The following is a 26243-nucleotide window of genomic DNA, read 5'->3' on the forward strand; positions in this document are numbered from 1 at the left end:
AACGGGTTTATTTCAGTATCTGTGTTTTGATGGGAACTGGTTGCTCTCTCTACTCTCTTGAGTATGAACTACACATAGAGAGTATAAATCAGTCTTGAAGGTTTGATCTGGTCTGAAGTGAAGCCTTTACTTTTGAAGTGTTGATTCCTCAGTCCTTTTTTTTTTTTTAATGACAACTTAACTGTTAAGATTTTGTTGTTGTTGTTATAAGACACTTTTTTTGGGGGGGGTAAGTGTATTATAAAGGATTAATGCCTGCTCAAAAGAAATGGTCTGCATGAATTCACAGACTGTGAAGTTCCTTTGCTTTTAAACAAATCTATCTTGTGAGGCAACCGGTAAGTCAGCAATTATCAGTTAGCTCTTAGTTGTTAATTTGAGTATATGGAGTGTCCTTTAAAAGCTAAATAGTGTGGCACTGGTGGTGTTGACTGGTGAGATGGTGGATCTCTGATAGAGCTTAGAAGCAGCTGTTTTCTCTTTTTTTCCCCCAAAAGGAGAGTGGAGATACAACTTGAAGTAAGGCAAAGACAGGAAATATCACTTGGAAGCCTGTGGTAGGTTTTGAAATATTTTTGATCCAACTATCAAATAAGTGTTTAGGGATGGAGTCCTTTTTCTTTTTTAAGTCCAAAGACCAAATTAGTTGGGTTTGTTTTGACAATTATAATGCAAACTTTGTATGCTGAAATTTCCTATTCTTTTGTTTTTAAATTTATTTTATTTTTTGGCCATGTCGCGCAGCATGTGGGATCTTAGTTCCCACACCAGGGATCAAACCTGCGCCCCCTGCAGTGGAAGCGCAGAGTCTTAACCACTGGACCGCCAGGGAAGTCCCCCTCCTACCTTTTGTTTGTTTGTTTGTTTTCTTGACAGTGTTTCTTTCAAAGATGTGCCTCCTGTGCTTTTTAAAGAAAGTTATTTTAGTTTTTTTTAAAAAAATATTTATTTATTTTTGTCTGCGTTGGGTCTTCGTTGCTGCAGCGGGCTTTCTCTAGTTGTGGTGAGCAGGGGCTACTCTTTGTTGCGGTGAGCAGGCTTCTTATTGTGGTGGCTTCTCTTGTTGCGGAGCACGGGCTCTAGGCGAGTGGGCTCAGTAGTTGTGGCTCGCGGGCTCTAGAGTGCAGGCTCAGTAGTTGTGGCACACAGGCTTAGTTGCTTCGCGGCATGTGGGATCTTCCCGGACTAGGGCTCGAACCTGTGTCCCCTGCATTGGCAGGCGGATTCTTAACCACTGCACCACCAGGGAAGTCCCATTATTTTAGTTGTGAAAATTCTTGGCCTAGGTATTGAAGAACAGGTTCGTGAATTTCTGGCTGACATGGCATGTGTACTACAGTGAGTTTCAATTTTCAGAAAACTCATTTTCATACTGGAGTTATGAGCTCAATTAAATTGGAACCCAGTTAACTATTTGGAATTAATTTATGAAACAGGGCTTGGACTAAGGAATAGGTGTTTCATTTTAGACTAGGCAATGCTCTACTTTTAAAGATTGTTAGGAATGTATTGCTTGTTTTTCTTCGTTTGGAACTCTAAAAATAAAAGAACGTATATTTGATTAGGTCAGAAATTTCATTAATGAGAATATTTTCAAGGATTTGTAGACTAGAGAATTTCATTTGGATTTAGACCTGTTGCTGTAACTTTGTTTCTTGTGTTATAATTAACTTTTTAAGTAAGATGTCACATAGGAACTTACTCATTTAAAGTTATGTTGTACATACACAAGCCAGTAATACTTTATTTGGCCGTGTCACAGCCTGTGGGATCTTAGTTCCCCGATCGGGGATCGAACACGTGCCTTCTGCAGTGGAAGTGTGAAATCCTAACCACTGGACTGCCAGGGAATTCCCCCCAAAATACTTCAGTGCTTTAATATTTACTCAAAAATTTTTACCTGTCTTAATCTTCTCATCAAATCAGTCCTAGATATACCTATGAAGACTTTTGGAAGCTCAGAGTTGCTTCTCTTTATTAGTGTCTTTCTCTCTGTGCCTTCTTTAATTCTTTCCATTCCCATCCTCCTTTCTGTTTTCCTCTTATTCCTCTCTTTCCCTTGTTTTCTCTCTCTCTCTCTCTCTCTCTTTTTTTTGTTGCCTTCTTCTGTTCCTTCACCCCCCTACAAAAACACTCAAGTCTCAAGTGAGGAGGTTGTATTCCTTCTGACTTTCTTTGCCACCATAACATGCTGCTTCCCAAGCGAGCAGATGAAAACCTGAAATATCTTTGCAATCTCATGGGCTTGGGGAAGGTGTATAGTGCTACCTGTATTGTGCATGTCTATGCAGCTGGAATGTGTGCTCTTTGAAGGGTGGGATTTTTCATTTGATAATAATATAATGTTTGTCAGATCATAAGCAAGGGAATAAGTAGGCTTAAAAAATACAAGTTTAACTGAAGTAGGGTCTGGGAAACAAGTGACTGGCTTTAGGATTGATTGACAAGCCTCACTTTAAGTTGTTTTCTATACCAAACCAGTTCCTCTCCCTCTCTTTTTTCAAGTTAATTTACAAATTTCCATTTTAAAGTTGGTTTTTGAGTCAGGCTGGCTGGCACTATTTTACATAAGAAAATACGTTTTAGAAAATTTGAAAAAAAAAGACTTAAAATGGTTTTAACATTTTAGTATAAATCCTTTTTTCCCTACGTGAAGTATATACCTTTTAAAAAATGAGATTGTACTTTGCATACTTACTGATTTTTTATTGAAAAATATAGAATACACACCAAAGGAGGTATATGAGGTAGAAAAACACGTGTAGAGTTTTCAAAAACTAGTTAAATGACCAAAAATGGAACATTAATGCTACCTAAAATCCCCATCTCCTAGATGTTACTTTTTCTCTTTCCCAGGGGTTATCATTACCCTATATTTTGACCTTATTATTTTTTAAAATAATGTTTACTTGGTATGTATCCATAAACAATATATAGTTTAGTATTTCCCGTTTTCAATCTTGATCTAAATGGGATTGTATGATTTTCTGATACTTCTTTTATATGTTTTAGATTCATCCACATTGATTCTTACAACTCTCCATCATTTTCAGTAGTGTGGTATTCCATTGTAAGGATATGCCACATCTTATTCTATTGTGATGGATGTTCGTTTCATTTCCGGTTTTTTGCAATTACAAATTATACTCGTTCCCCTTGTGAACATTTGCACGCCACCTCAAAACAAGTACAGTAAACTGATTTGCTGAGACTATGTATAACTGAGAGTGGAATTTTTGGGTTGTGTGTGGGGTGTGTGTAACTTCACCAGGTAATCCCAAACTATTTTCCATAGTATTGTACAGTCGTTCTTAATTAGGCACCACATTTGAACCACAGAACACAGAAAGTTGAGTGACTATTTTCTCAATTCTCTTGAGGATGTTCCATAGCTAGTATCATTCTAGACACCTACAGAAGAATTTAATTCGTACATAGAATGGATACTATAGACATTAGAACTTAATTCTCAAGACCGAATGGGTAAGAGCTCCACATCCTTGCTAACATTTGGTAGTGATTTAATTTTTAGTTTTAGCCAATTCTAGTGGGATGTTTTAGGTAGATCTTTTATGAACACCACACGGCTGGATTTTGCTTTTTAATACAGGCTGCCAACTGCTCTTTTAACTGGAGCATGGAGACCATTCATGTTTATGGTAATTATGGATGTTTTGGATATATTTCTGCCATACCTTTTTTAAAAAAAATTATTTATTTTTGGCTGCATTGGGTCTTTGTTGCTGCATGCGGGCTTTCTCTAGTTGCGGTGAGCTGGGGGTTACTCCTCATTGCAGTGTGCGGGCTTCTCATTGCGGTGGTTTCTCTTGTTGCAGAGCACAGGCTCTAGGTGTGTGGGCTTCAGTGATTGTGGCACGTGGGCTCCGTAGTTGTGGTTCACGGTCTCTAGAGCACAGGCTCAGTAGTTGTGGCACAGGGGCTTAGTTGCTGCCCAGCATGTGGGATCTTCCTGGAGCAGGGATTGAACCTGTGTCCCCTGCAGTGGCAGGTGGATTCTTAACCACTGTGCCACCAGGGAAGTCCTGCCATACGGTCTTATGCTTGCCTGGTGTTTATTGTTTCTCTGTCCTTTTGCAGTTTTAATTCTTTTTTCTGTTTGCTTTCCTCCAATTAAAAAGTTTTTTCAAATCTATAAAATCTGGAAGAGTATAATGTGTACCTTTTAAGTAGAGTTACTACTTAATATTTTGCCACATTGACTTTTTTTTTTTTTTTTTTGCTGTACGCGGGCCTCTCACTGTTGTGGTCTCTCTCGTTGCGGAGCACAGGCTCCGGACGCGCGGGCTCAGCGGCTGTGGCTCACGGGTCCAGCTGCTCCGCGGCATGTGGGATCTTCTCAGACCGGCATGTGGGATCTTCCCGGACCGGGGCACGAACCTGTGTCCCCTGCATCGGCAGGTGGACTCTCAACCACTGCGCCACCAGGGAAGCCCTACATTGACTTTTTTCTGTATATACTCCACACATTATCTTCTGTGGCTAAATGATTTGAAAGTAAAATGCAGACATCTTGACATTTATGCCTAAATATTTCCTTAGCAAGTGTCTCTACAACAAAAAGCTTCTCTTACAAACAGTCACAGTAACATTATTACACCTAGGAAAGTGAATAATTATTTAAAATATAATGTATAATGTCAGTAAAAATCTGATATAAATCCACATTCAGATTTTCCCAGTTGTTCAGAAAATGTCTTTTATAACTCCCTGTTCAATCAGGGTTTCTGATTTACCCTATTTAGGTATTGTCACTGAAGTATACTACTGAATGATAATCCATTTCTTTCTTTTTTTTTTTTTAAAGCTTAGGCTAGTATTTTTAGTACTTATTTATTTTGGCTGCACCAGGTCTTAGCTGCGGGATCTTCGTTGCAGCATGCATGCGGGATCTAGTTCCCTGACCAGGGATTGAACCCAGGCCCCCTGTATTGGGAGCACAGAGTCTTACCCACTGGACCACCAGGGAAGTCCTGATAATCCATTTCTTAACTGATTATTTTCTCAATTATTTATCAGATGTAACTGCCAGTCAGATGATCTGATAAGCAAGAGGTAACTACTGCTGTTACTCAGTTAAGATAATTCTTGCAAATGTTAAGTAAATTGCAGTTTATTGTAGGATAAGTGTAATTTTCTTGGGCCATTGGAAGACTGAAAGTGTCCTATTACTCCTTTGCCCACCCCAAGTTTTGAAACACTGATGAAATTTCCTTTTTGATGTGGGAATGAAGCTAAGCTATTACATTTATAAAAACTTTTTTACATAGTATATTCTCATGATATTTTATTTCTCTGAAATGCTCAGAATGTAGGTTAATCCAAATTAGGCCTGAATGACAGTTTTTTGTTGTTGTTAATGATATATGCTACTATACAGGTGTTTACTTGAACAAAGATTTATTGTTGCTACTTGTTAGCAACTGTTAGGTGCTAGGGATACAGATGAATAATGCACTGTCCCTGTTCTCTAGGTGCTTAATTCTAGTGGGAAGACAGTGCAGTTAGGAATGAGGATGCTGTTGGGAGTGACAGAGGAAAGCACTGCCAGTTGATTCCAGGTACTGGGCAAGTCTTCCTTGAGGTATTGGGAGTCTGAGCCTTACTTTTCCTGGGTTATTCCTGTAGGATCAATTATGGGCATATTCCTGAAGTTATAATTGTTTCTTTTGTTAAAACACTTGGAATGTTAAAACATTTTGAACGTTCAAAATTAAGTTTTATTGGAATTTGCTGTTATTTGGATTACCATATTATTGTTATCTTGTTTGGCCTTGACTTGGTAGTTTATTTGTAGCAACTAGTAAAAGAGAAACAAAGTTATTCTTAATGTAATTTAGTCACATTAAACATTTTCTTTGGGGCAGTTTTTTATTATAACTTAATGAATGTCTCAATTTTTCCCCTCCAATCAAGATCTCATTGTATTTTGATGAGAAATTTCCTGGTATAATATCAGTTACTTGGTGAAATACTTCTTTGAATTGCTGAAGATCAGATGGCTTCTTAAAAAAATCCTTAGCTTATTTAGTACCTTTTTTTAAAAAAAATAAATTTATATATTTATTTTTGGCTGCGTTGGGTCTTCGTTGCTGCACGCGGGCTTTCTCTAGTTGTGGCGAGCTGGGGCTACTCTTCGTTGTGGTGCGCAGGCTTCTCATTGCGGTGGCTTCTCTTGTTGTAGAGCACGGGGCTCTAGGTGTGTAGGCTTCAGTAGTTGTGGCTTGCGGGCTCTAAAGCGCAGGCTCAGTAGTTGTGTGGCACATGGGCTTAGTTGTTCTGCGGCATGTGGGATCTTCCCGGACCAGGGCTCGAACCCACGTTCCCTGCATTGGCAGGCAGATTCCTAACCACTGTGCCACCAGGGAAGTCCCTATTTAGTACCTTTTTAATTCCTTGTGACTGGGTGTGCTAAGGTAATGGTGGAAAAAATACCCCTGTATATTACAGAACAATCCAGGTGTTGGTAACAGGAATAAAATCCTTGTTAGCTAAAGCAGACCATTTACTATTTTATTATCACAGAAGAACTTTCATTTTTTTAAAGGCAGTTTGAGCTGTTTAATTGTTCTAATGCTTATCTCACTTTATCAAAAGATCCTAGCTGTAATGGGATGTAGCTAGCTTACCATGAACCAATTTATATACTCTGACGGTCTAGCCATCTGTAGGACAAAGAAATGACCAGGAAGCCTATAAAATTACACTAAGAACTCAAGCTGCTATTAAGTAGGGCTGTTTAGTATATCGTTAAGTGACCCTAAAACACCATGGAGTTATTATGGATGTCAAGTAAAGAGTAATTGCTGTTTACATTGAAGGACAGAAAATGAGAAAATGGGTGTTGGAGTGAGAGTTGGCCGTGGTGATAGTTGTACAGCTTCATAAATTCTAAAAATCATTGAATTGTACACTTAAGAAGGGTGAACTACTCATTATACCACAGTAAAGTTATTTGAATTGTTTGAATAAATTGACAGTATTTTGAAATAGAATCAACAGAAAAGAAAGTGGTCAGTGTACATTAATCTGATAGTTGCTACCCTTTATGGTAGCGATTAGGATCTAGGCTAAGCATCTGAGGTACATTATCTTCTTTGGTGCTCCTCACAGACTTGAGAAAGAGTAAAGTGGTCAAGGTTGCTTAATCTAGTAATTTTTGCGACTTCCAAGCCTGTGATTTTCCAAGGACAGAAAATGAGAAAATGGGTGTTATGTTCAGTATGCTGTTGAGAAAACATGTCTGTGGAGGTTGGAGGCAAAAAACAAAACAAAACAAAAAAACAGGTGCAATTTGGGAGAATGACAAGTGTAGGGATCAGAAAGGAATAAAGACCTTGTATTTGTGATGGTTGGTGGTTTGTGAACAGAAGTTGATGGAGTTTAACAGTTAGCATTAAGCAGTATTCTAAAAGATTAAACATTCCACTTTGACATCAGTTTCATAATTAAGATAGTTCAGACAGATAAATAAGGGTGTGACATTTCAGTGAAGTAGAGAAGAGACAATTATTGATATTCTGGTTGATACAGATACCTTAGAAATTCTTAGAACCTTTGAGGCTTTAAGTACAGTGACCCTTAATTCAGGTACCTGTAGAAAGTTGATGGCAGAGAGAATGTAAAGGAAGGCATAGATTTAAGGCCTTAAATCCTTTATTACTTGAATATGGGTATAGGAAGAAATGGTGCACTAAAAGAATGGCTTAAAGGTTTTGAGCTCTGGAACACTTGAAAAATGCTGTTGGTTACTTGGAAAATTTTGGAAATCTTCAAATGAGGCAGTTTTGGATGAATTCCATTATAGGTGTAGCGATCTAATAGGCAGTTACTTGGAGGCTGAATCTCTGGAGAGACATAGTCTTTAGCTTTTGCTTTGAAGTTGGAGGTAATTATTGATGCCAGTAGGGTATAAAATTTCTGTGAGAAGAGAGAACGTGCTTAAGAATTGAACAATTTTGTTGTTTCAGGGGTGGGAGAAAGATGGGATGCCGCTTAGGATTTGAGAACAAAAGAACTAAGATGGTGTAGTGTCTTAAAAACCAAGGGAAAAAGTTATACAATGTGTTGTATGCCAGAGACAGGTGAAAGAATGAGAACAAGAAAGATTCGACAATTATGTGGAGGTCAGTGGTGACCTGGGGAAATAGTATCTTTCCTTCTGTTGCAGTGGTAGGGTGGTGGAAAGCAGACTGAAAGTTAAGGAGTTGTTTAGTGAGGAAATGGAGGCAGTGAGTGTATTCTTTTTGAGAAATATAGTTTATGTAGTCATTGCTTACAATTACATGCAGTTTCCAAGAGTACATGGAAGGTAATTTTTCTAAGCCATTGTTTTTGAAATTAATCTGGATGTATAGAATAGTTGAACAGGTTTTGATGCACATCCTTGTGAGAAGGAAAAGGGTATGGAATATTTTCTCAATGTAGTCGTAGGAGAGTTCCTTATTAAGGAATTTTGTATTTGGTTTGAATGAAAACTGAGCCTGGTGCATAAGTGACAGGTGTGGTAACATTTAAATGGATTGTGTGACTATGTTTTGATGGATACATTCTTCAGGTAACTGACATTTTTTAAAAAGTTGCTTTTGGCATGAGTGAAACAATAATAAGGATGCCATTAGAATAAAACAAATATGCTGTAAAAAAAAAAAAAAAAAAGCCAAGCAGTTCAAGACTTTATATCTTGAATATATGAGGAAAGCTGAAGAACTGTAATGAAAAGCTGTGGGTGTGAAGTACTTAAAAAATCAGTGTATAGCTGTTTTCAAATAGCTTAGTAATGGATATACTGAACCTTTTACATCAATTGTGAAATATTTGTGTATTTGTAACAATTGAGTGCCAAATGTTTAAATGATTTGTGCAGAGATGTGAAAAATGAGAGTACTTGAAATATTTTATGTCTTCAGTAAGAATTGAAGATTTGTAATGTAATATTGTAAATCAACTAAGCTTCAATTAAAAAAATAAAAAGAATTGAAGATTTGTAAAGTTTTGTCTGTTGTGAAAGTATAGTTGGGATTTAATCACTTTTGGCAGTAAAAGTGATTACTATGTGAGAGGGGTTAGCAGAGATGCCGCTTTGCCCCAAAACCAAAACAATAAATTAATGTGAGATAATGGATTAAAACTTTTAAGTGATTAGGAGTTGAACTAGGTAACATTTTGAGTGTTGTTGAATAGGGCTATTTCCTGAAGTTCTTTTCACATCTTGCGGAGTTTGGAGATTTTCCTGTGTTGAGTATTGTTACGGCTTTTCTGTGCTTGAAAATAAGAAGCAAGAGTTAAACTGATATTACAGTTTAAGATAATGTTTTAGCTTAGAGTATCAAGAATCAAAAATCTTTGATTCTTTAATTTTTTAAAAATTTTATTTTTGGCTGTGTCGGGTCTTCGTTGCAGCACGCGGGGTCTTTCGTTGCGGCGCGTGGGCGCTGTAGTTGTGGGGTGTGGGTTCTAGAGTGCGTGGGCTCTGCAATTGAGGCACGCCTGGGCTCAGTAGTTGTGGTGCAGGCTTAGTCGCCCCGCAGCATGTGGGATCTTAGTTCCCCGACCAGGGATCAAACCCATGTCCCCTGCATTGGAAGGCGGATTCTTAATCACTGGACCACCAGGGAAATCCTGAAAATCTTTGATTCTTGATCTTTGTAACTGGTTCTGGTCAATATGACTTCACTAAAAGAAAGACTTGGCTTATTGAACTTGTATCCCCAAGATTGGTAAGATAGATTAGCCTATATAGCTCGACACCTTCCCCTTTCTTTCTTTCTTTTTTTTTAAAATAAATTTATTTATTTTATTTATTTATTTTTGGCTGTGTTGGGTCTTCACTGCTGCACACGGGCTTTCTCTAGTTGCGGCTAGCGTGGGCTACTCTTGGTTGCAGTGCGCAGGCTTCTCATTGCTGTGGCTTCTCATTGCGGAGCACAGTCTCTAGGCATGCAGGCTTCAGTAGTTGTGGATCATGGGCTCTAGAGTGCAGGCTCAGTAGTTGGGGAGCACGGACTTAGTTGCTCCGCAGCGTGTGGGATCTTCCTGGACCAGGGCTTGGACCCGTGTCCCCTGCATTGGCAGGTGGATTCTCAACCACTGCGCCACCAGGGAAGCCCCACCTTCCCCTTTCTGACTGGGTCTCAGGAAGAGGAAATAAATAACCCAAAGGGAGAAGGCAACTTCCTTGCTTATCCCTTTCCCTATGAAGGCCTTGGGATGGAGCAACTAGCAAGAAGTTAATCTTGCTCTGATGGATGTGGAGCTGGAGGGTGGTGGCAGAATGGGAGTGAGGGTGTGAAGGCAAAAAATTTACAAAAATATGTCTCAGTCTTCATCACAGACTAAGACTATTGGCATTACGTCTATCCTGTTCTAGTGACTCTGAGACTTCACTTGATTCTCGCGAGAGGATAGGTGGGGTTAAATGCAGCTGAACATGGTTGTGGAAGAGTCAAGTCAAACTAAAGTTAGGGATAGGAGAATTTGAGATGGGAACATTCAGTTGGCGATTTATTACTCTTAGTTGTGGCATGCATGCAGGATCTAGTTCCCCGACCAGGGATTGAACCCGGGCCCCCTGCATTGGGAGCATGGAGTTTTACCCACTGGACCACCAGGGAAGTCCCTCTCTTTTCTTTTCTGTTTTTTTTTTTTTTTGATGCTTGATATAATGCATGCTAACGTCAGTGAATCAGTGGTTGTCTCTTAATCATTCAAGCTACCATAGAACAACCTGGGGAAAATCAAGAAGCATTGAGGGTTTACTCTGTGTAAGGCTTGGGTGGAAAGTCGTCTTGCCCCCCGGCCCCCCCCCCCCAAAGACAGCGAATCAGTGATTAAAAACAATGCAGATGATTTTAAAACAAATGACAAGGAAACAGCCTGAAAGATTGTATTGTCGTTGGGTTCAGAAATTATTTTTGGAATGTGGCCATACTATGCTGCCCAGAAGCCATGCACATATGTCAATGCTGCCACTTTTGAGAAAGAGGCCAAGGACAAGAAGGATGATGATACAATGAATTTATTTAGGAAAGTAAGTTCCTAGGTATGTCCTGGAGTTAGAATAGTTCATACTAATTCCTCCCATTACCCATCATGTGGCTAAAATAACTGATGTAGAATCAGAAACAGTTAAATCATGTTTATTGTACTGTATTTGCCAAGGAAGAGAAGTATTGCATTTTAGAAGGCAATTATATCAAAAAAGCTTGGAGCCAAAAACATTTTGGCCCCTAAAGAATTTTCTTTCATATTCCCATAATATATCCAACTTCTCAGCTGAATAGTGTAATTGAGGTGCTAATTATTATGCTACCTTGCTTTTCCATAATAGTTTATATGTTAATGTTCTGTGATAAAAGTACAATATAGTCATTTCTTGTGGATTACAATGATGCAAAACAAGTGAAAACACTGGAAGGCTATTCACTAAACTATTAACAGTAGTTATTTTGGGGTGGTGGAACTGTAGGTGGTGGTTTTATTTTTTCCCACTTTTCAGTGTTTTTTGGAACTTTGTATGACTGTTACACAGTCATACAGTAAAATAATAAAGCAAAATTATGCTTTTTGCAGCTTTCTCACCTTTCCATTTGAACCAGTTGGATCAAAGTTTTCATCTAAGTTTCTTTGAGGGCAGCAATTCTCAAATTTTATTGTTCATCAAGCCTTGTTTAAACATTTCTGATTCACTAGGTCTGGGATGACCTTGGAATTTGCATTTGTGACAAGTTCTCCGGTGATGCTGATGCTGCTGGTCCAGACACCACACTTTGAGGGCCGCTGTTCCAGAGTGGTGGCTTGACATCCTGGCTGCACATTAGAAATATGGAGAGCTTGTGGGGTTTTTTTGTTTTTGTTTTTTAATTAATTTTTATTGGAGTATGGTTGCTTGACAATGTTGTGTTAGCCTCTACTGCACAACAAAATGAATCAGCCATACACATACAGATATCCCCTCCCTTTTGGACTTCCCTCCCATTTAGGTTACCACAGGACATTAGGTAGAGTTCCCTGTGCTATACAGTATGTTCCCATTAGATGTCTATTTTATACATAGTATCTGTAATGTATATGTGTCAATCCCAGTCTCCCAATTCCTCCCCCCCCCACCCCTTTCCCCCTTGGTATCCATACGTTTGTTCCCCATACATTTTTTCTCTTTGTCTGTGTCTCTGTTTCTGCTTTGCAAACAGGTTCATCTGTACCATTTTTCTAGATTCTACATACATGCGTTATTATATGATATTTGCTTTTCTGTTTCTGACTTACTTTACTCTGTATAACACTCTCTAGGTCCATCCAGGTCTCTACAAATGACCCAGTTTCGTTTCTTTCTATGGCTGAGTAATATTCCATTGTATATATGTACCACATCTTCTTTATCCATTCCTCTGTTGATGGACATTTAGGTTGCTTCCATGTCCTGGCTGTTGTAAATAGTGCTGCTCTGAACATCTGGGGTGCGTGTGTTTTTTTGCTCTGGGTATATGCCCAGTAGCGGGATTGTTGGGTCATATGTTCTGTTTTTAGTTTTTTAAGGACCCTCCATACTGTTTTCCATAGTGGTCGTATCAATTTACATTCCCACCAACAGTGTATGAGGGTTCCCTTTTCTCCACACCCTCTCCAGCATTTGTTTGTAGATTTTTTGGTGATGGCCATTCTGACCGTTGTGAGGTGATACCTCATTGTAGTTTTGATTTGCATTTCTCTAATAATTAGTGATGTTGAGCATCTTTTCATGTGTTTCTTGGCCATCTGTATGTCTTCTTTGGAGAAATGTCTATTTAGGTCTTCTGCCCATTTTTTGATTGGGTTGTTTGTTTTTTTGATATTGAGCTGTATGAGCTGCTTGTATATTTTGGAGATTAATCGTTTGTTGATTCGTTTGCAAATATTTTCTCCCATTCTGAGGGTTGTCTTTTCGTCTTGTTTATGGTTTCCTTTGCTGTGCAAAAGCTTTTAAGTGGAGAGCTTTGTCTTTTAAAAATAGATATATAATTTATATACCATAAAATTCATCCTTTTAAAGTATGCAATTCAGTGGTTTTTAGTATATTCACAAGGTTGTGCAAACATCACTATTTCTAGAACATTTTCATCACCCCAAAAAGAAGCCCCCCATTCCCATTAGCATCTATCCATTCTCTCCTGATCCCATCTACTGATCTACTTTCTGGCTCTATGGATTTGCCTCTTCTGGAAATTACATATAAATGGAATAATACAGTATACATATGTGATCTTTTGTGACTGGCTTCTTTCACTTAGCATAACATTTTCAAGTTTCATCCATGTTGTAGTTTTTATCAGAAATTTTATTCCTTTCAGTACTTGAATAATATGGATAATACTTTATTGTGTGGTTATGTCACATTTTGTTTATCCATTCATCATTGGGTTGTTTCTACTTTCTGGCTGTTATGACTAATACTGCTTATGAACACATGTGCACATTTCTGGGTGAATATATGTTTTCAATTCTCTTGGGTATGTACCTAGGATTGGAATTGCTTGGTCATATGGTAAGTCTTTGTTTAACTTTTTAGAAACTGCTTGGAGAACTTTTAAAAAAGAATACTGATGTTTGGGTTTTACCTATTCTGAGCAGCCTGATTTTAATAGGACCTGGTTTCATTTTTTAGAAGTTGCTCAAGTGATTGTACTATGCAATGAGGGGTGGTGATGGTTGGTGATCCACTATTCCAGAGTCTTAAACTTTGTTTATTTGATGATGGGAAATTCCCGATGCTTCTGGAGATACCATCACTGTTAAGAACCGGACATGGATAGAAAGGCACTTTTAGCTAATAAGTAAGCTGACAAACCTGGGTTGACATTCTGGTGTTTTCATGGAGCAGCAGTTTTTCTGGGCTCCTCCTTTACTTGTTTCACCATTCTATTGGTTCCTTAGGCCCACTGTGCAACCACAGGATCAGAACATGGCAGGAGATAATAGCATAGTTATCTAGTAATTCCTTCTCTTTTTTTTTTAATTGAAGTATAGTAGCTTTACAATATTGTGTTAAATTCAGCACAGTGATTCAGTATTTTTGCAGGTTATATTTTATTAGAGGTTATTAAAGATAATAGGTATATAGTAATTCCTTGTTGCCAGAGCCTGTGAGGAGCTTAGAAGATTTCAGAAATGGAGGCTGAAAGCAGAAAGCAAACTCTGGATGTGTCACTGTATATGTGGGTGGGTACTAATTCTGGGGGAGCAAGACCAGAGAATAACACACAGGAAGGTAAACAGAATCTGATATACGTAGAGCAAGAAAAAAAAGTGTGTGTGAGTGTGTTTAGCAAGAATTATTACTGGATTTATAAGAAAGCCATTAATATATTCTGGTAAGTGGATGATTTATAGAAATTCTATTTTAATCTAGTTCCAGTGTAAGTTTTTTTTTTTTAAATTAAAAAAAACTAGACCCTTTACTAGTCTTTGTCTATGGTGTAGTAACCCTCTAATGAATGTAACATCTTGGTATTTGGAGAGTGCTTGTTTGATTGCAATCTAAATAAAAAGTACAGTATTACAACTTGTAGGTCTTCTGAAATGCCGTATAGTATAGGTACCCCCTCCAAGCCCCCTCCCTTTAAAAAAAATTTTTTTCTTTTTTTTTTTTTAAGATTTTTTTTGGCCATGCTGCAAGGCATGTGGGATCCTAGTTCCCCGACCAAGGATCAAACTCACTCCCCCTGCATTGGAAGCGTGGAGTCATAACCACTGGAAGTCTGAAACCCCCTTCCCTACCTTTTTTGAGAGAAAGGGCTGTTAGAAGAAGGGATTAAGACTGGTCATGAACAACGAGGGGCTTCTAAGGGATAGGAGGGCAAAGAATCATAAGATAGCTACTGAACTAGGGTCTTGGTTAAAGATAGGGTTTAGAGCCAAGAAATAGCAGTGTAGGAGTGGGACAGATGTAAGGAAGCAGCCATAGGCAGTTAAATCCTTTTTCTCCCCTGACCTTAGGTAACCTAAAAGAGAAATATGACTATACCAAATAATTTTTGATGTCCTATAATGTTCAAGGGTTCATCAGCACTCATCTTTTCTGTGGGCAGATCATATGTACAGAATAGCAGATAACATTGTCAGCCAAGCCTGGGCGTAGGGGAGTTAACCTTGTCCACCAACTGCTAGAGGCCTGACCTTGCCCTCAGCAGCTGTGGAGAATAAAAGTATCAGCTTGGTCAGCTCCTGGCACGCAGGGCACAATAAGTTTAGTTGCGTGTAATTGGGTCTCATACTAGAGTTCCTTGGCACTCCTTGGCACTGTAGCTGCCTTACTCTCTCCTGAGTTGGGGATGTAGACTTCCTCTTGTTGGCTGCTTTGGGCTTCCCAAATTTGTTGAGGTTCTTAATACAAATCAGTGTTCTCTGCAGGAATGAGAAAATGAATTTCCTCTGCAGAAAAAGGTTGAGAATGATGGGTATTTTCTTAATAGAAAAAGCAAGAACAGGGCTTCCCTGGTGGTGCAGTGGTTAGGAATCCGCCTGCTAATGCAGGGGACACGGGTTCGAGCCCTGGGCCGGGAAGATCCCACATGCCGTGGAGCAGCTAAGCCCGTGGGCCACAACTACCGAGCCTGCGCTCTAGAGCCCGCAAGCCACAGCTACTGAGCCTGCGTGCCACAACTACTGAAGCCCACGTGCCTAGAGCCCGTGCCCCGCAACAAGAGAAGCCACTGCAATGAGAAGCCTGTGAACCACAACGAAGAGTAGCCCCTGCTCGCCACAACTAGAGAAAGCCGGCTCACAGCAACGAAGACCCAACGCAGCCAAGCAATAAATAAATAAAATAAATGTATTAAAAAAACCCAAAACCCAAAAAACATTACAATAGACAACCAAGGGAGCACCTGTGGGTATCTGAAAGGCTGGGAAGCTAGGTGAGATTCTGACCCAGAACCAGATCTTTTGCATCAGGTATGAGTTATGAAGGTGACGCCAACAGTAGTTATGCCGTCTTAAAGAAGAGGAAGCTGGGTTGGAGTCTGTTGTATATCTGTAATTGATATATATGCTTGCAGCATAGCATAGCGGGTGAGAACACAGACTGTGGAGCCAGATGGCCTGGGTTTGAATCTTGACCTTACCACTTAACTAGCTGTGAATCTTTGTATGTCTTAATTTCCTGTCTGTAAAATAGGAGTAGTATTAGGATGTATTTCAGAGTGTTGTCGGTAAGGTAATGACTTAATTCTGTATGCGTAAAGCACTTCAGTGGTGTCTGGCACTTGGTAAACGGTATGCATTTGTTGCTATATTATTGTCATTACTTAATGGTTTCAGGCTATTGAGAATGAGTGAATGAGTCTTTGATACAGATGAAGGACCCCCTACCCATCCTTGCCAGTCTAACTAAGACAGACCTGGCCCCATTGGCCTAAGGACCGAGTGAACAGCATCTCTGTGAGCATTCTTTTTTTTTTTTTTTTTTTGAGCTGCGCCATGCAGCATATGAGATCTTAGTTCCCTGACCAGGGATCGAACCCGTGCCCCCTGCAGTGGAAGCACGGAGTCTAAACCACTGGACCGCCAGGGAAGTCCCCTCTGTGAGCATTCTTGATGCAGACTAGTTTCTGTTCTTAGTAGTTGAGCTCTTAGCTGATTAAGTAATTCATGTTGTGTGGGTTAATTATATTCTGTTTGAAAAAAAAAAGACATTTATTTTGCTGTTTCTGGAATATAATTATTTCTTGATGCAGTGGATGAAATACTCTATGAACCTCCTGGTTTCAGAGGTACCTTCCAATGCTGACACTTTGTGATACTTACTATCTTAAATAAAGCCCTTGGTGCTTTCACCAAAGTCTTCACAGTTCTCAGCATGTTATCAACAAGTGTTCTGTAACATCTCAGGATGACCAGATGTATCCTTGTTTTTCTGTTAGGGTTTACGTGGTTTGTAGATAAATTTTTACCCAACAATTTTTTTTTTTTTGGCCGCTCTGCGTGGCATGTGGGATCCTAGTTCCCCAGCCAGAGATAGAACCCGCACCCCCAGATTGGAAGCGCAGTCTTAACCACTGGACTGCCAGGGAAGTCCCCCAACAATATTTTTTTTATGCCTTTTTAATGTCTAACGTTAGGTAGGGTTCTCTTATGAGTTTGTGGTATTTGCTTATGTAAACTTTAATAGAAGTGCAGGTGGCTGTTAACCATGTCCAGTTCATTCTGAAATTCTGGAACACTTGAAAATGCAGCTCTTTCACTGAGGTATCTTATCTACAAAAAGTCCTTGAAAAAAATAACAGTTAATAAAACATTTTCTAAAAGTGTCCCTTTACAGAGACAGTCTTTGTAGTTTAATCAAATTGGTTTATTCTGCTGGTTTACTTTCCTTCTATTACAAGTAATTTTAGACCATTCTTGCACTTTAGATAATCTAGGAAGCTTTATATGGTATTTTGCTGATTTTGTTTTTAAAGAGGTTAAAAATGTAGTAGCATTTCTTACCCCTGTTAAAATCTATCACATCTTTAATTTACTTTGAATGAGGTGAGGTTAAAATCGGTGTTAAAATTTGGTTGTATAGATTGAATAACCTGGTGCTTCCTGCCACTCAAGAACTTGAGATATGTATGTTTGAGTTTCTACTGGATTATTTTTAGAATCTCTTGCTCTTGTCTGTTTCTATTCTAAGAATTCTCTTGGAACCTGTTCCAGGATAGTAGTTCTTGGGGGTGGAGAGTGATAGGATGGAACACAAGAGTAAACTGAATTCCTGTGGCCTGGCAACTCGGTTGCTTATTGGAGAAGCACTCTCATTTACTACACAGAGCTTTTTTTCCCAGAAAAGGGAACAGAGAATTTCCCCATATGTCAGTATGCTAAAGGTGTTGAGTTTTTAAAAAATTAATTAATTAATTATATTTTTGGCTGCATTGGGTCCTCGTTGCTGCGCACGGGCTTTTCTCTAGTTGCAGCGAGCGGGAGCTTCTCTTTTTTGCAGTGTGCAGGCTTCTCATTGCCGTGGCTTCTCTTGTTGTGGAGCATGGGCTCTAGGTGCTTGGCTTTCAGTAGCTGTGGCACACGGGCTCAGTAGTTGTGGCTTGTGGGCTCTAGAGCGCAGGCTCAGTAGTTGTGGCCTACGGGCTTAGTTGCTCCGCGGCCTGTGGGATCTTCCCGGACCAGGGTTGAACCCGTTTCCCCTGCATTGGCAGGCAGATTCTTAACCACTGCGCCACCAGGGAAGTCCCAAGGTGTTGATTTTTATAGTCTAATTTCCGTGACTTACTCATTTTCACAATTCACTCGTGGTAATTTTTAAGGATGTCGATAATGATTTTGGTAACTTATGCTTTTTACCTTGTTTTATGAATTCATTTTCTCCAGAGGCTTTATGTAAGACATAAGAAAATTTGTTGAATCATACATCCTGTTGACTTTGTTTTCTGAGCTCTGTTTTTTCCCAGAGGATTTTAGTAACACTTTTCCCCCCTCTGCTTACTTTATAAACTTGCACGTTTATCTTTAGAGCATGTGCTCTAGGTGTGCGGGCTTCAGTAGTTGCAGCACTCAGGCTCAGTAGTTGTGGCTTGCGGGCTCTAGAGCTCAGCGTCAGTAGTTGTGGCGCACGAGCTTAGCTGCTCTGTGGCATGTGGGATCTTCCTGGACCAGAGCTTGAACCCGTGTCCCCTGCATTGGCAGGCGGATTCTTAACCACTGTGCCACCAAGGAATTCCCTAGAGATATAAAGTCTTAATGTTTATATTGAGGCAGTGAATTAGTAAATTTTTTATAGTTTGAAATATAAGGAGTTTATGGTTTTTCTGATTGACAAGTGAGATTCAGATACATTACAGCAAAGTGTTTGGTTTTAATAGCAAGACTATTAAGACTAAAAGTCTTCTGTAAATCAAAAAACTCGATCTAAGCATCCATTCAATTTAGCTTATTTCTGTACATGCAGATTTTCATCACCAGATGGCACTGCTGTAAGAAGAGATTCTCATTTTGTTATATTTAATGTACCTAGTTTATTTTCATAAATGGGGGCACTGAGGATTAAACAGTTAAAGATGAGTGAGAAAAGGATCACATAATTCAATTAAAAAAAGAACTGTTGAAATCTGTGGGTAAACTAAAAATGACTTTTTTAAAAAAAGGTTTTACTCTGGGAATACCACTCAGCCAGGCAGGTTTTGGTTGGATGCTTAACTTTTAGATATTTAGCATAGAATTATAGAGTATTAGTGCTCAAAGTGATTTTAGAAAGAATCAAGTAGTCCCTTTATTTCAGAAATACTAGTTTCACATTTGTATGATGCTTGACAGTTTCATATGTTTGTATTCATATCTGAGAACACTAAACTCAAAGAAAGCTCTTAAAATAATCGTGACAAAACAATTAACCTTGTTTATATAATACAACCAAAACAGTAAACCCAAACCAAAAAAAATCTCAAAATCTTTAACTCAAAAAAGTATGCAAAGTGTGTATTCATACTGACAGTGAGAGACGGATTCAAATAGAGTAAAAAGTTTTAAACCGGCATATTAGGCATGTGAGATATTCTGGTTAATTGGTTATTTGCTATTTACAGTGTATGTATAAGGCAGTGCAGTAATATGCCTGTGGCCTTTAGCATTCCAGTTGACAGAGGACCTATTAAGAAAATTAGTAAATAATATTAGAATAGCTGATTCAATGAAAAGCTTGTGAAACCTTTTCTAGCTAAAATAGGTTTCAGGGACATAATTTTCCTTGTGATGCCTGAAATGGTATCCTGAATTATGGTTCGTCTCTTCTCTAAATTTAAGATACACAGGTCCAAAAGATAACTAGAAATACTTGTATAATGTCATTTCATTAACCTGAGATGTGTAAGATTTATAAATAGGGGAACATTGTTTCACATCCTGGGAGTGCTTGCTTTGAGGTGTCTGTAACTGATTGTTTTAGAAAACAGAATTCAATTCATGTATTGTTCTTTTTTGGAATCATTGGCTCTGTTATGATTTGGTCTTTCTTACGTCATTCTTAATTTTTATGTTACCAGCTTCTATCACATGTCATTTCAACATATTTATCAAATGTCTCTTACATTGACACCTATTTAGTAGTGAAGGGAAAAAACAAAATAAAATGAATTTCTGGTCTTAACTCGTTTATGATTTAAGGTTAGGAAGACAAGTTAGATATAGAAGAATTGATAAGCTAAAATATGAATTGCATGTATGTACTGTAGAACTCAAAGGAAAGTTAATATATAAAAAGTATTAGGAAATATAATCCTAGAAATCTGTAGGCTGTTTTGGGATATTTTAAATGGACTGTGATGGAAACTTAAGCGCTATTTTGGTTATCTACTATGAAGTTCTGACAAACTCTTGCTGGTTTTCCTATTGGATAATTTTCTGTTGCTTTGTGTTTCATGGTATTTCTCTTTTTTTTTTTGGCTGCACTGAGTGGCTTATGGGATCTTAGTTCCCTGATGACCGGGTATTGAACCCGGGCCCTCAGCAGTGAAAGCAGAGTCTTAACCACTCTGCACAGGGAATTCCCCATAGTATTTCTTTCTTTCTTTGTATTTTAATTGAAGTATAGTTGATTTACAATGTTAGTTTCTGGTATACAGCAAAGTGATTCAGTTTTACATATATATTTTTCATATTCTTTTCCATTATGGTTTATTACAGGATATTGAATGTAGTTCCCTGTGCTATACAACAGGACCTTGTTTATCCATCAGAGTATTTTGTTTTTTTTTTTAAGATTTCTTTGATGTGGACCTTTTTTTTTTTTTTTTGGTGGTATGTGGGCCTCTCACTGTTGTGGCCTCTCCTGTTGCGGAGCACAGGCTCCAGACGCGCAGGCTCAACGGCCATGGCTCACGGGCCCAGCCGCTTCACGGCATGTGGGATCTTCCCGGACCAGGGCACGAACCCGTGTCCCCTGCATCGGCAGGCGGACTCTCAACCACTGCACTACCAGGGAAGCCCAATGTGGACCATTTTTAAAGTCTTTATTAAATTTGTTACAATATTCCTTCTGTTTTATGTTTTGGTTTTTTGGCCCCGAGGCACGTGGGAGCTTAGCTTCCTGACCAGGGATTGAACCCGCACCCCCTTGCATTGGAAGGCAAAATGTTAACTACTGGACCACCAGGGAAGTCCCCAGTATTTCTTAATATTGATAAAATCCAAATACTAATTCTTGTTACATGTATGTTGATAAAAAATTTCCCAGTTTATGGCTTGTATTTTCACAGGGCCAGCTGCTTTTTTATGAACAGAAGTTTTTAATTTTAAAGTTATTAATCTTTGGGACTTCCCTGGAGGTCCAGTGGTTAGGACTCTGCTCTTCCACTGCAGGGGGCCTGGGTTCAATCCCTGGTTCGGGAACTAAGATCCCGCATGCCGCTTGTGTGGCCAAAAGAAAAAAAAGGTATTAATCTTTGCAATTTTAGCAGTTCTTATATTGACACCTATTTAGTAGTGAAGGGGGCTGTAGAGTAGTGAGTAGAGCGGGGGCTGCTCTTGGTTGCGGTGCACGGGCTTCTCTTAAGAAAATAATTACTATTATGAGATAAAAATTCCTTTATACAGGGTGAAAAAATTAACCTTATTTTCTTCTGAAATCAATAATTTTGACTTTTGTATATTCTTAAAATACCTGTTAAACAACTTTTTTTACGTATGGCCTAGTAAAAAACATTTTTTAAAGCTATAGTCAGCCAGTTCTTTCAACCTCTTTGAAAGTTGTTCTTTCCTGACCACATGCATTGCCATCTTTTTGGAAATCATATTTCTGGGCTTTCTCTTCTGATCCATTGCACGGGTTGTCTCTCCCTGTACCAGTCTTGTAGTGTTGTAATTACTGTGGCATTATAATCCTTGCTACCTGGACGATCAGCCTTGGGCCTTGTTGTTTTTGTTTTAAGGAGCGTCTTAGCTGTTGACTATTTGCTCCCCTGTGTAATTTTAGAATCACCTTGTCAGATTTGAGACAAACCCTTGTTAGACTTTCGTTGGGAATTTGTCGAATCTAGTTGAGGAAGAATGATAACTTTTATTGAGTGAATAGGTATTGGAGCACGTTTTTCAAGGGCCAGATAGGAAATATTTTCTGCTTTGCCTGTGTTATAACTATTCAGTACTGCCACTGTAGTGCAAAAGCAGCCATAGACATAGAATTTTTTTTGTTAGCTGGTATATAGGTGTAATTAATTTTTGTACATTTATTTTTATTTTGTATCTAGAAGTTTTGCTAAACTTAACCAATTATAATAATATAGCTGAAGATTCTTTACACTTCTTTTGTTGAAGTATAGTTGATTTACAATGTTGTGTTAGTTTCAGGTGTTTACACTTGTTTGTACAATTATTAGGGAAGTGGGATCTTTTAAAATATTATTTTCTAATCTTTTGAGTGTGTCTTTTAATTACCACAGTGAGCTGGCTAGGACCTCCAAATCAGTGTTTAAATGGAAGTGATCACGGCAGTGATGCCTGTATTTTGTTGTTTATTTTTGTTATCTTAAAGGAATGCTTTTAATTCAGTGTGGTTTTTGCTGCAGGTTTATATTGATAACCTTTTATCAAGTCAAAGAAGTATTCTTGTTTTCTAAGAATTTTTATTTTGAGTGAATGTTGAATTTCACTAATGTCTTTATTGAAATGCTTATATGATCATAATTTTTTTTTTTTTTTTTTTCCGGTACGCGGGCCTCTCACTGTCGTGGCCTCTCCTGTTGCGGAGCACAGGCTCCGGACGCGTAGGCTCAGCAGCCATGGCTCACGGGCCTAGCCGCTCCGCGGCATGTGGGATCTTCCCGGACCGGGGCACGAACCCGTGTCCCCTGCATCGGCAGGTGGACTCTCAACTACTGCGCCACCAGGGAAGCCCAATCATAAATTTTTAAATTTTATTCTGTGAAAGTGATTTTATTAAATGATTTTTCATTTCTTCAGAATTTTATTTTTATTTAAAAATTAAAAAAAAATTTATATTGGAGTATAGTTGATTAACAATGTTGTGTTAGTTTCAGGTGTTCAGCAAAGTGATTCAGTTACACATATACATGTATCTGTTCTTTTTCAAATTCTTTTCCCATTTAGGTTGTTACAGAATATGGAGCAGAGTTCCCTATGCTATACAGTAGGTCCTTTTTGGTATATATATAATATATATAATAAAATATATATATTTTAAAGGTAGTAGTGTGTATACATCAATCCCAGACTCCCAGTTTATCCCTCCCTCCAACCTTTCCCCTTTGGTAACCATAAGTTTGGTTTCTAAGTCTGTGTGGATTTTTCATTTCTTAAACCAACTTTATTCCTGGGACATCCTAGACATGGTTATGGTGTATTTTCTTTTTTATACAATGCTGGATTCAATTTAGAATTTTTATGGCTACATCTGTCAGTGAGATTGACTTATAATTATTGTTTCTTCTACTGTCCTTATCAGGTTCTAGTATCAAGGCTAATTTCATCCTCATATTTTCATTTTCATGTCTTGCCTCTTTAATATAATTAGAATGACTTGTTCTTTAATTATGTGATAGTAATTGTGGGCAAAATTGTTGGGTGAATTGATTTTTTAAATTGTGATAAAATATGTGTAACATAAAATTTACCTTTTTAACCATTTTAAGGTGTACAGTTCAGTGACATTAAGTACATTCATATTGTTGTACAGCCATAGGGGTGCATTAATTTTTGAATGCCTTGGGTCCACAGTTTTCTGAAGAGAACTTATTAAGGAGCTAGAATGTGTGAAGTAGTGGAAAGAGTCCAAACTTTGGCATCAAGACAGACCTGTACATCCCAACTCCCTTATTACTTGGCCTAGGTCTATGTGATAGGTTATATATTCACCTATAAAACAGATATCGTAATACCCACCTTGCACAGATAATGTGATAATTTGGAGGTAAAGTGGTTCCTGGAGTGTCGATAATACGATGGCAGTTGCTACTATTATAATAAATTTGCAGCTCTAAATATTAAAAAGTGTACTTAGCTTTGCTAGGAATGCCTCTGTTCTACAAATTAGGATGTTTGTAATGCTGCTTGACCTCAGTTCTTTTTGTAATACTTTTTTTTTTTTTGGCCACACTGCGTGGCCTCCAGGATCTTCGTTCCCTGACCAGGGATCGAACCTGGGCCCCTAGCAGTGGAAGTGCAGAGTCCTAACCACTGGACCGCCAGGGAATTCCTCATAAATATTTCTTGACCACAGCTTTAGTCCAGTACAAGCTTTGTTTTTTGGCTGCATTGGGTCTTCGTTGCTGCATGCGGGCTTTCTCTAGTTGCGGCGAGCGGGGGCTGCTCTTGGTTGTGGTGCGCGGGCTTCTCATTGCGGTGGCTTCTCTTGTTGTGGAGCATGTCCTCTAGGCTCACAGCTTCAGTAGTTGTGGCACGCAGGCTCAGTAGTCGTGGCTCGCGGGCTCTAGAGCGCAGGCTCAGTAGTTGTGGCACACGGGCTTAGTTGCTCCGTGGCATGTGGGATCTTCCTGGACCAGGGCTCGAACTCATGTCTCCTGCATTGGCAGGCGGATTCTTAACGATTGCGCCACGAGGGAAGCCCCCAAGTACAAGCTTTTTTTTTTTTTTTTTTTTTTTTTTTGCGGTACGCGGGCCTCTCACCGCTGTGGCCCCCTCTGCTGCGGAGCACAGGCTCCGGACGCGCAGGCTCAGCGGCCATGGCCCACGGGCCCAGCCGCTCCGTGGAATGTGGGATCCTCCCAGACCGGGGCACGAACCCGCGTCCCCTGCATCGGCAGGCGGACTCTCAACCACTGCGCCACCATGGAAGCCCACAAGCTTTGAACTTATATTTCTTGTCTTTTTCTGCTCAGTTTCTCAGATTTATCCAGGATTGATTTCAGGAGCCACTTTTTTTTTTTTTTAAAAAAAACTATGATTAGTACATGCTCTTTACAGCAGAAGTCTTGTTGATTTCCAGGATTGTGGTCCTCTAGTCTCCTCATTCACAATTGTGGATTTACCTCCTATCTTTAGTCTTTTTTGCTTTCCTTAATATTATAGTGTAGAATTGAGTCTGCATGGAACTTCTCTTTTTCTTAAGAGGCTTTCCCCCTATGTCTACAGTGTTCCAGTCAAGCCTTCTTTCTTTGTTTGTTTTTTGGCCTCTCTGTGTGGATTATGGGATTTTAGTTCCCCGACCAGGGATTGAACCCGGGCCTGTGGCAGTGAAAGCACAGAATCCTATCCATTGGACTGCCAGGGAATTACCCAGTCAGGCCTTTCTGATAGCCCATCACCTGCCAAGTAGGTTATTCCATGCTGGAGGTAGATATTTTGTCATTTTTCTGCGGCTGACTCAGCCCCTTCTACCCATCATTCCTCTCAGAGTGGTGAGTGACAATGTGGTATGGTAATATTGTCTTTTATTTACTTATTTATTTTTTGGCCTTTTATTTTTTTTAATTAATTTTTTTTTTTTTTTTTTTTTGCGGTATGTGGGCCTCTCACTGTTGTGGCCTCTCCCGTTGCGGAGCACAGGCTCCGGACGCGCAGGCTCAGCGGCCATGGCTCACGGGCCCAGCCGCTCCGCGGCATGTGGGATCTTCCCGGACCGGGGCACAAACCCGTGTCCCCTGCATCGGCAGGTGGACTCTCAACCACTGCGCCACCAGGGAAGCCCTTTTTAATTAGTTTTTATTGGAGTATGGTTGCTTTACAACGTTGTGTTAAAAAAAGTGGAATGCTTCACGAATTTGCTTGTCATCCTTGTGCAGGGGCCATGCTAATCTTCTCTGTATCGTTCCAGTTTTAGTATATGTGCTGCTGAAACGAGCACTGACCTTTTATTTTTTAACTAATGTTCCTCATTCCTCTGAATCGTACACTTGAAAAGCAGGGTCCTTTCAAAACTGTCTCGCTAACCCCTTATAGGTGACTCCATTATTTCTGGTTTCAATCCAGGGTGTTATCATTTGTATTTTGTATTTTTTTGTTGGCAATTACCTCATGGTAGACCCAGAACCTCTAACCTTTGTCAGCAGCTGTGGATGCAAAGATACTCTGGGGATGGCGGTGGAGTGCAAGGCTAAGGGAAAAAAGAATTTGGGGCCCTGATGGTTATAATCTGGGTAGAAATGAGCATAGATACAGGTGTGTGTGCTTGCTTGCTTATTATAAATAAATAACTCAATAAATAGGCCACTTTGAGGGGCAATGGAGACTTCTTATGAAATATGACCAAAAGAATATTAAGGAAATTGTTTCCGAGTGGATATTC

General features: G+C 39.2%; 1 protein-coding gene across 12 annotated transcripts in view; it reads left to right on the forward strand.

Moving 5' to 3' along the window:
* UBAP2 (ubiquitin associated protein 2) overlaps nt 1–26243 on the forward strand; it is a 115786-nt gene that overhangs the window by 2002 nt on the left and 87541 nt on the right. The window contains exon 1 of one of the 12 annotated variants that reach the window (XM_079926151.1): nt 3–5579. The exons of the other annotated variants lie outside the window; for them this stretch is intronic. The gene's annotated coding sequence lies outside the window, so the exon portion shown is untranslated. Of the gene's footprint in view, nt 1–2; nt 5580–26243 lie in introns of those variants that run through there. 12 annotated transcript variants of the gene reach the window in all.

The sequence above is a fragment of the Stenella coeruleoalba genome (assembly GCF_951394435.1).
Source record: "Stenella coeruleoalba genome assembly, chromosome: 7".
In the NCBI taxonomy this organism is placed as follows: domain Eukaryota; kingdom Metazoa; phylum Chordata; class Mammalia; order Artiodactyla; family Delphinidae; genus Stenella; species Stenella coeruleoalba.